The sequence below is a fragment of the Delphinus delphis genome, chromosome 12, assembly GCF_949987515.2.
Source record: "Delphinus delphis chromosome 12, mDelDel1.2, whole genome shotgun sequence".
NCBI lineage: Eukaryota > Metazoa > Chordata > Mammalia > Artiodactyla > Delphinidae > Delphinus > Delphinus delphis.
In genome coordinates this window covers 35,868,488-35,878,595 of record NC_082694.2, presented here as the reverse complement: position 1 = coordinate 35,878,595, position 10,108 = coordinate 35,868,488, and the positions used below count along the sequence as shown (strand labels likewise).

General features: G+C 40.6%; 1 pseudogene; it reads right to left on the bottom strand.

The window, feature by feature from the left end:
* Window positions 1–4,668: 4,668 nt before the first annotated feature.
* On the bottom strand, window positions 4,669–8,091 carry LOC138414225 (tigger transposable element-derived protein 1-like; annotated as a pseudogene).
* Between the last annotated feature and the right edge of the window lie 2,017 nt (window positions 8,092–10,108).

The following is a 10,108-nucleotide window of genomic DNA, read 5'->3' as shown; positions in this document are numbered from 1 at the left end:
TCCTGGGAATACATACCTCTAAGAAACTCTTGCACAAGTCCATAAAAGGGCACAAGCGAGGACAATCATCACAGCAGCAATTGAAGTAGCAGCATATTGTTGGCAAACAGTATATATCACCTGTGCATTACGGAAGGTTAAATAAAACGTAGCACATATCATAGAATAACATGCAACTATTGGAAGTAATGCACTAAGTGTCCATCTTGCAACATGGATAAATCTTTAAAATGTTTTATAAGTAAAAAACAGTAAGAAACAACAAGATGGTGTAAGCCCCAGGCCTTGGGATGTCTTTCACTAGAGGATGCATCAATGTTTTTCATTTCTGCTCTTAGCCGGGCACTTTGAGGGAAGGATAAGGAAGGTGCTGTTATGACTCATTTTCAACTCAAATATTTCCTCCTAGTTTTCACATGAAATTGTGGCAGTTTTCATGTAGGCCCTCCCCACCATGCCCCGGAGTGGACTCCTTCGCAGGCCCCCACGGTTTCTACCACCATGCCATGCCCAATCACCTCCCTGCTCCCCTATACGTGTTTAATATACATTTATCTGATTCTAAGTTTCCTTCCCAGGCTGGGTGGGAGGTAAGTGATGGCTCTTGAGGAGTGACCACAGTCAGAGATATAGAATACACCCTTGCCACTCTGCTTCTCACATCTGCCTACTTCCCCATTTCCAAGTCAGGAACACCCAAACATTACTAGATTTTAAAAAGCTGTATTTCAAGACTGATCTAGAAATGTGTTTGCTTATGTTTTTTGTTTGTTTTTTTTTTTTTTTTTGACGGTACGTGGGCCTCTCACTGTTGTGGCCTCTTCCGTTGCGGAGCACAGGCTCTGGACATGCAGGCTCAGCAGCCATGTCTCACGGGCCCAGCCACTCCGTGGCATGTGGGATCATCCCAGACGGGGGCACGAACCCGTGTCCCCTGCATTGGCAGGCGGACTCTCAACCACTGCGCCACCAGGAAAGCCCTGCTTATGTATTTTTTCTGTACCTCCTAGTGTGCTGTCAATGCTAGTAACAACTGTAAGGATGAAACAATAACAGTAACTGTAATATTAGCTGTGTGTCAGTAAGCAGTAGACACAATGGCCTTTTAAAGTTGACTGAGAGGGAGGAGATGGAAAAAGATAATTAACTGTGGAGATTTAGGTTAGATATCAGAAATAGCTCTCTGAAATCAGGGTTGACAAACAAGTGAAGGAGTTACCAGGTTTGGGCATAGATAGGTAATTTTTTTAAAAGATTTCGGAGTTTTCTAAACTAAAGACAAGGGCATGGATGCAATGGCTCTTCAAGTTTCTCCCAGCCCTGTCAGGTTACGAATCTCCCCCACGCAGGCATGTTGGAAACACAATTGATTCCCACCAAGGTACACTGAGAATAGCCCCTGCTTGGGTTACACTGCCTTAAAAGCTTGTCTCTGCCCAAAGCTTTCCTTAATGGCTCATTACTAGCATGTGAAATTCTGACACTTAGTAATGGCTATGAGTTCATGGTCCTTAAAGTCCAGGAACTTGCCTAAGCCCAGGTAGGGAGCTCCACAGCGCAGCACGTGAGGCCCAGCAGCCCACACCCTTCCCGGTGGACTAAGCAACAGCTGCAGGCTTCTAACCTAGCTAGAAGGGACCCAGCTAGCTTTGGGTCTCTGATTTCTGCAGAAGCCAGGATGTGATCCTGAGGAGATGACTGTTCTCGGGATTGAATATCTTAATGACTCCCATTTAGGGTCTGTATAACACTCATCACTGGCTCCCAATATTGGGACATTAATGTTAGCTCGTATGTATTACCTAAACCTAACCGTAAAAGGGCTAATGATTTATCCATCTGTAGTTTCTGTAACTCCTAGGAGCTGTGTAATCCAGTCATTCTGTATTTGTGCGACCATTACTGACAGAGTTCTAGGGAGTCTTGGGAGATGAATTTCGAAAAGTAGATTGAACCCAGATTATAGAACCTTAAATGCCTGGTTAGGAGTTTCAATTTGTAGGTTAAGGCAATAGGGAGGCTTTGAAGGTGTTTGAGAACCGCATGATGAAAGAGCACTTTACATTTAAATGAGCAAATATTTATTGAGGAAAAGGACAACTATTAAGTCCCTATTAAAGGACAGCTCTATGGTTAAGCGCAAGAGAAAGAAGGTCCTTGCCTTCAACGAATTTATGGTTGCTAGGTGTTGTTCTGTTTTTTGTTTTTAATATAGGGGGGACAGTATTCTGAGATATGAACAAGTATGGTTTTCCTACATTTTCTCTACCCCAGCCTGTTCCCTCAGGGTATGGATATTCCACAGCAGAGATTTAGAGAAAAGAGTCTTCTCTTGACTTCCAGGTCTCGAAATGGCCTTTAAGTAGCCACAGCAGAGACAAGAGTTTTATAGAAAAGCCCTGGATTTTCATGAGCTGCAAGACAACATAAACCATAGATTTGGAACTACAATTTTAGGGGCCCAAAAAAAGTGCTGTTAAAGGTTTTCCCACAGTCTCTCTCTCAACTTTCCTTGCCTTTTTTTTTTTGTTTGTTATTTAATGTTATTCTAAGTAAACAATAATTGAAAATATTAGCCTGAATTTTATCATTTATTTTTATATTGTGAAATATCAGTTTTAAATTCAAATATAAGAGCATTTAACTTATAAGCAGAATCACTAAAATGATCTAATTCATATTTCGTAGCTTGCAGGTGCTTATGTATTTCGTTCTTACCAGAACAGTGGAAACGCTGCACAAAACTAATTCACTTGTTTTTATTTCACTTCTTGATATGTGCTCACTCCACCAACCCTCTACCTTCAACTTACTGTTGAATGAGGAAGGACTAAAAGGAAAAGGAACTATGCGGTGCCCTAAGATTTCCCTTTCCTCCTATGTCTTCATTTTCAGGATATGTGGTTGGCTAATACAGAGAGTATCAAAAGAAACAAAGGCTCCGATAAGATTCCTTGGTTGTTCATGTCTTTAGAATACCATGGCCCTTTTTCTACCTTCAAAACCAGTCCTGGTTTGAATGGAAAGCATGACCTCTCAGGGCTGTCAGCGCCCCAACTTAATCAAAGATGAAATACACTTACATCTTGCTGAACTCGAAATCATGTGGGACAACCGGAATTCTGTGCTCATGGGGCAGCAAGAACAGCAGACGTGCAATGCATGCATATGCCCTCTGCTCATACTCCACTGTCCCATCGGATTTCACATACAAAACATAGGTTCAAAAATAAAATCAAGACTTTTGAGATAGCATAGCAGCAGAAAGCCCTTCTGAGTGTGGGCCCCTGTGTGACTGCAGAGGTGGTACATCCATGATGCTGGCCCTGTTTACCAGAATGGTTGAAGGTCCCGGCTGCCCTGCCTCAGGTGAGATAATGGTGCTCTGGACTGGGGGTGGGAAAGAAAGCCTGTGGCTTTGAATACAAACATGTCATTGAGAAAGGGGGCTCCATGTTCTGCTCTTGTGCCCCACACACCCACCTCTTCACCAGGTCAGACCTCAGAAACCACTGGGAACTGGGAAGATAAAAGCAGGGAAGACCAGAACCTTGCATCCAAGGCTTCCAATGAAAACTTGGGAAATAGAAAAATATCGCAAAGAAAAAAATTAAGCTATCTATAATCCTACCGTCCAGAGAGAGCGACTGTTAAAGTTTTGTGTGATTTGTAATATATATTTATACAAAATTTGTAAAGGTAAACATTTCTCATGCCACTGAATACGCTGCTAGAAAAGTTTTAAATATAACTTCCCATTTTAAGGTGAGGATTTGGTGGTGGTTTGCACAGTGAATTCTGGAGGGAAGAGTCTGTCAACAGAGAGCCTGGTCAGAAGATAAATGCAAGAATCCCAGAGGGGATCTGCGCTGAAGGCCTGCAAAGAGGAGAGAAGGGAAGGGACTGGATGAGGCTCAAAAATAGAATGTGGAGCGAAAAAAGCAAGTCATCAAAGATTCCATCTATTTCGAGTTCAAAAGGCAGATAAAACTAAATACTATGTTATTCAGGAACACATACATAACCATTACAACTATAAAGCAAAACAAAATTCGGAAAGGTAGTTCCCGAGAGAAGCCAGGGAGGCAGATGTGTTCAGAAATGGGCACACAGGGGCTTCTTAAGGGGCTGGTAATTGTCCATTTCTTAGGCTGGGTGGTTGACACGTGAGCGGACAATTATTTTTTGAACAGTACCCTTTCATTTTATACAGGCACACCTCAGAGACATTGCTGGTTTGGTTCCAGACCACCACAATAAGGCAAATATTCCAATAAAGCAAGTCACGAATTTTTTGGTTTCTCAGTGCGTGTAAAAGTTATGTTTACACTCCACTGTAGTCTATTAAGTGTGCAATAACATTATGTGTAAAAAACAACGTACATACCTTAATTTAAAAATACTTTATTAGGCAGTTTGGGATTGACATGTACACACTGCTATATTTAAAATGGAGAACCAACAAGGACCTACTGTATAGCACAGGGAACTCTGCTTAATATTACGTAACAGATTAAATGCGAAAATAATTTGAAAAAGAATAGATACATGTATATGTATAACTGAATCACTTTGCTGTACACCTGAAACTAACACAACATTGTTAATCAACTATACTCCAATATAAAATTAAAAGTTTAAAAAAATACTTTATTGCTAAAAAAAATGCTAAACATCATCTGCGCCTTCAGAGAGTCATAATCTCTTTGCTGGTGGAGGGTCTTGCCTCGATGTTGATGCTGCTGACTGACCAGGGTGGTGGATGCTGAAGGCTGGGGTAGATGTGTCAGTTTATTAAAATGAGACAACAATGAAGTTTGGCCCGTCGATTGATTCTTCCTTTCACAAACGGTTTCTCTGTAGCATGCAATTCTGTTTGATAGTATTTTACCCAGAGTAGAACTTCGTTCAAAATTGGACTCAGTCCTCTCAAACCATGCCGCTGCTTTATCAACTAAGTTTATGTAATATTCTAAATCCTTTCTTGTCATTTCAACAATCTTCACAGCATCTTCACCAGGAGTAGATTCCACCTCAAGAAACCACTTTCTTTGCTTATCCATAAAAAGCAACTCCTCAGCTGTTAAAGTTTTATCATGAGATTGCAGCAATTCACTCACCTCTTCAGGCAGCACTTCGAATTCTAGTTTTCTTGCTGTTTCTACCACGTCTGCAGTTACTTCCTCCACTGAAGTCTTGAACCCTCAAAGTCATCCATGAGGGTTGGAATCAACTTCTTCCAAACTCCTGTTAATATTGATATTTTGACCTCTTCCCATGAATCACAAATATTCTTAATGGCATCTAGAATGATCAGTCCTTTATGGAAGGTTTTCGATTGACTTTGCCCAGATCTATTAGAGGAATCACTATCTATGGCAGCTATAGCCTTATGAAATATATTTCTTCAATAATAAGACTTGAAAGTAGAAATTATTCCTTGATCCATGGGCTGCAGAATGGATGTTGTGTTAGCGGCATGAAAACATTAATCTCATTGTACCTCTCCATCAGAGCTCTTGGGTGACCAGGTGCATTGTCAAGGAGCTGAAAGGAATCTTTCTTTCTGAACACTAGGTCTAAACAGTAGGCTTAAAATGTTCAGAAAACCATGTAGTAAACAGATGTGCTGTCAACCAGGCTTTGTTATTCCACTTATAGAGCACAGCCAGAATAGGTTTAGAATAATTCATAAGGGCTCTAGGATTTTTGGAATGGTAAATTAGCACTGGCTTTGACTTCAAGTCAATAGCTGCATTAGCCTTTAACAAGAGAGTCAGCTTGTCCTTTGAAGTTTTGAAACCAGGCATCGACTTCTCCTCTCTAACTATGAAAGTCCTAAATGATATCTTCCAATAGAAGGCTGTTTCTTCCACACTGAAAATCTGTTGTTTAGTGTAGCCACCTTCATTAATTATCTTAGCTGGATCTTCTCGATAACTTGCTGCAGTTTCTATGTCAGCACTTGCTGCTTCACCCTGCACTTTTATGTTCTGGAGATGGCTTCGTTCCTTAAACCTCATGAACCAACCTCTAATAGCTTCAGACTTTTCTTCTGCAGCTTCCTCGCTCCTCTCTCCCTTCATAGAATTGAAGAGCATTAAGGTCTTGCTCTGGATTAGACTTTGGCTTAAGGGCATGTTGTGACTGGTTTGATCTTCTATCCAGACCACTAAAACTTTCTCCATATCAGCAATAAGGCTGTTTTGTTTTCTTATCATTGTGTGTTCACTTTTAATTTCCTTCAAGAACTTTTCCTTTGCATTCACAACTTGGCTTAGCTTTCAGCCTGTCTCCTCAACTTTTGACACACCTTCCTCACTAAGCTTAATCGTTTCTAGCTTTTGATTTAAAGTGAGAAACATGTGACTCTTCCTTTCACTTGAACACTTAGAGACTATTGTAGGGTTATTAATTGGTCTAATTTCAACATTGTTGTGTTGAAATTAGAAGACCCAAGGAGAGGGAGAGAGATGGGAGCAGGGTGGAGCATTCAGAACACCACACAGTTATCAATTAAGTTTGCTGTCTTATATGGGCGTGGCTTGTGGTGCCCCAAGACAATAGTAACATCAAAGATCACTGATCACAGATCACCATAACAAATATAATACAAGGAAAAAATTGGAAATATTTCGAGAATTACCAAAATGTGACAAAAGACATGAAGTGAGTAAATGCTGTTGGGAAAATGGCACCAATAGACTTGTTTGATGTAGGGTTGCCACAAACCTTCAATTTGTAGAAAACACAATACCTGTGAAGTGCAGTAAATTGAAGCGCAACAAAAATGAAGTCTATGGGCGCAGTGGTTGAGAGTCCGCCTGCCGATGCAGGGGACACGGGTTCGTGCCCCGGTCTGGGAAGATCCCACATGCCGCGGAGCGGCTGGGCCCGTGAGCCATGGCCGCTGAGCCTACGCGTCCGGAGCCTGTGCTCTGCAACAGGAGAGGCCTGAGCAGTGAGAGGCCTGCGTATCGCAAAAAAAAAAAAAAAAAAAAAAAATGAAGTCTATGCATGATATAGTCTAGGCCACTATATCTTAGGCCAATTCCAAAAGATAAGGTTTTCCACAACCTCACTCTTCCGTATAATGAGGCTTCCGTATAACCTGTCCGTATAACCGGACAGGTTACACAAACCGGGGCTCTTCCACCAAAACACTCCCACCCTTTTTGTCTTCTTCACTACCCACATAGGTAACCCTGTTCTTAAACAGCTGGCTGGAGTATATTTATTGGAAAGTGTCATTTCTGAGCTGAGACCAGCAGCAATGCAAGAAGCATCCACCAGAATACGGATACACAGACACGTGAATATATGCAGGTCTAATCATGCATGGCCAGGGGCTGGAAATGCTTTCTGCTCTGAAAGCATCTGCCTTGCAGGATGAGTAGCAGGTGATTATCATGCTCTTCCAGCTTCTGCAGCAGTCACCCCAAACCAAATCTAGGATGCTGAAGGGGTGTAGTAGCTGCCAAGGGTCTCACAGGGTCCACTTCAGGTTATGGGAAGACAAACAGTTACATGGTGATTGGGTTGACATGCTACATGAGATACTTTCAACAGGTTCACAGACAAGCATTTTTTATTCTAATATTATATACATAATATATTTTATTCTAATAGTATATGCATATTACATATGTCACTGACACCTAAAAGGAATAATTATTGCTTTGAGCAGAACTTAGCTAAAGCAGAGAGCAAAGTTAACTTGAATTAATGGTTTAAAAACTCCATACATATAATAGTGTAACTGGTGCCTAGAGATAGTACAAATCATGAAAGTGGTTCACTTTGGTGGTACCTGAAGGTGGGAAACATTGCACAGGGACTTGGCAGTTCTTAAGAAAGTGGAATATGGGCAGCCTTATTCTACGACCCCAAATACAGCTTGTGACCCCAGGGACTATTGTAAACCTCTCCTCATTCTAATAATAATTCTATTTTGATCCCCTTTTCTCTGCCAGTCTCTGGCAAAGTGCTCTACGTACATTAGCTCATATACATGTAAACGAGCAATATTTCTGTTTGATACCCTTCCTCCTGCTCCTCTGTTTCTTCATCATCACCTTCATCACAAGGCATCGGTGCTGGGGCCTCTGGAGGAAAACACCCTGGCAAAGTCAATCCTGTACCCATTCCTGTTGTTATACTGAAGAGTAACAGCACAAACTTACCTGAACTCATATAAAAAACACCTACAACATTATTTCGCAATGTGTAAGGGTATCAAGTCAACACTTGTGTACACCTTAAACTTACACAATGTTATATGTCAATTATATCTCAATAAAGCTGGAAAGGGGGAGAAAAAGAAATACCTACAATGGAATTGAAAAGATAAACAATTTGGCTCATTTCTGGTATAATCTTGTAGTGCACACCCCTCACCGACCCCCAGCCTCTGTTTTTTCACTTTTTTAACAGAGGCAGAAGCACTCTGTGCACATTACCCCACTGGAATAGTTTGAAATCTAACCACTTCATCTCTAGTATAGAAAGTCATTGTAGGAAATATGAATTCTGATAAACAGGCCGTTGTTTTAAGTGACAGTCTGGTGCAAAATAAAATGGATGAGTTATAAATCTCTTTAAGTAATTATTTTATAGTAGATACTCAATAGACCTTTAACTCTGCCATTACTCCCATTCATAACATGCCACAAGAATAGAGAAAAAATATATCAACAACTGAGAACCTTTTTTTAAAATGCAGGTAGTAGAGTTCTAGCAGCCTCTGGGCAAAGCATTTCTATGATGATTCACAGATCAGGTAGAGCTAAGATAAAAGGGTGCTGAGGATAAAAGCTTAGCTTACTTTAGTTTAGTTTTGTTTCATCAGAGTAAACTTCTCTAAAATGATAATAATCCCAAATATGGAACGTCTACAAATTAAAGAGAGATCTATCATATGTGGGTAAATTTAGAAAGGAATTTAAAGGTATTTTTAGGCTAACATTTGCTAATAGATGATGCATGCTCATGGAACAAAATTCAAAGATACAAAAAGATAGATAAGAGAAAATAAGTTTCTCTCCCATCCTAGCCTCCTAGTTACCTCCCAGGAGGCAAACATTGCTATCAGTTTCATAAATATTTCCATATAAATATACATTTGATATATATAAAAGTTAATATATGCATTACATTTATTTTTGTAATGTAACTGATAGTATTTTACACTGCTTCTGCATCTTTCTTTTTTCACTTAACGGTGTATCTTAAACATACTTCACTATCAGTACCAAAAAAGGTTGCTTTAATCTTCTTCAAGGCTATGTAATATGGATGTATATGGATATAGTACCATAATTGTAGGACATTTATATTGTTTCTAACCTTTTGTTAGTACAAACACCGCAACAACCAATGACTTCACAAGTGTGTACTGTGTCTGTAGCATATACTCGCAAGAGTGGAATTGCTGGAACCAAGGGTATATATATTTAAAGCATTTTTTAAAATTTATTTATTTTATTTTTGGCTGCGTTGGGTCTTCACTGCTGTGCGCAGGCTTTCTCTAGTTGCGGTGAGCAGGGGCTACTCTTCGTTGCGGTGCATGGGCTTCTCATTGCAGTGGCTTCTCTTGTTGCAGACCACGGGCTCTAGGCGCGCCGGCTTCAGTAGTTGTGGCTCGCGAGCTCTAGAGCACAGGCTCAGTAGTTGTGGCGCATGGGCTTAGTTGCTCTGCGGCATGTGGGATCTTCCTGGACCAGGGCTTGAACCAGTGTCCCCTGCATTGGCAGGTGGATTCTTAACCACTGTGCCACCAGGGAAGCCCTCAAGGTTATATACATTTAAAAATGTGATGGCTATTGCCAAATTGTCTTTCACAGCGGGACCTACTATCAAATGGGTATTTTATAATGCACTGTAACAATTGCTACTGTGGTCATTCTTAAACTTTATTAAATGCTTCTACAGTAAGAGGGCATGATTTTTCCACAGCAAAATCATGTTTAATACAGTTGACCCTTGAACAACACAGGTTTGAATTGTATGGGTGTGCTTATAGGAGGATTTCTTTCAATAGTACTACAGGATTGTGGTTGGTTGAATCCACGGATACAGAAACTTGGATACAGAGGAACCCCATGGGGAT